The following is a 942-nucleotide window of genomic DNA, read 5'->3' on the forward strand; positions in this document are numbered from 1 at the left end:
AAACGAGAGCTTTCAGCTTGGAACTCTTTGTTAAGATTGTTAATTATGGGGAAAATATACTATTTTTTAGAAGCGTAGCTTGAGCAAAGGGTGAAGTAAGTGGCATGTGAACTTAATAAAAAATAAATCGGTTTCTGCACTCAATAATGTTTTCAGCCCGCCCAAGTCTCCAGCCATAACATTGGCTCCATCAGTGCCCAAACCAATTGGATTTCTTATTTGTAAAGGCCGGATTGGCAAATGTTTAAAAGGTACAATTGGCAAATATTTATATTCAAAATGATGTCTGAAATTTATTTTTTTATAATTAAGAATTTAAAAACTTAATTCAACTATCCGACCAAAATCTAGCTTTGGCGACCAACCTACCAAATGAAAAAGAAGCGACCAAATTTACACCGGACAATACTGTCATGACAATGATGTCAATTGTCAGGCTATGCATCAGCATCTACTAGTATAAATACTAGTAGCATCATACCCGTTGATGAGATAGTCTGCCAATTCATGCCCCGTGAAAAGCATAAGTGTGCCTTTTTGCTCGCGACGCTCCAGCAGTCACAATGGCCGACAGAGAAGAGCACTCGCGTGGTAAGCCTGAGGTCCCAGGTTCAAATCCTGGCGCAGGTAAAATTTTTTTATTTTCTATTTTTTATTTTATTTTTATTTTTTATAAATTTATTTTTTTGTTTATGCTGTTTATTGTAATTTTTTAATTTAATAAAAAAATATTTTTGTTTAATTTCTTTGTTTTTATATTTCTTCCTAAATGTTTTTTTGCAACGCAATTAGATTTTCAAATTTGTTATTTATTTATAAATTGAATAAATTATTTTTACTTACATTTATTTAACTTTAAAAATCTTAACCACCTCCAAGCGGCCTCGAACCTGCGATTTCAGAACCAGAACCAGTAGTCTTCACGTGACGCCACAGCCGACA

The sequence above is a fragment of the Rhagoletis zephyria genome, unplaced genomic scaffold, assembly GCF_001687245.7.
Source record: "Rhagoletis zephyria isolate East Lansing unplaced genomic scaffold, Rhagoletis_zephyria_1.1 Rzeph_scaffold_09681, whole genome shotgun sequence".
Classification (NCBI taxonomy): Eukaryota; Metazoa; Arthropoda; class Insecta; order Diptera; family Tephritidae; genus Rhagoletis; species Rhagoletis zephyria.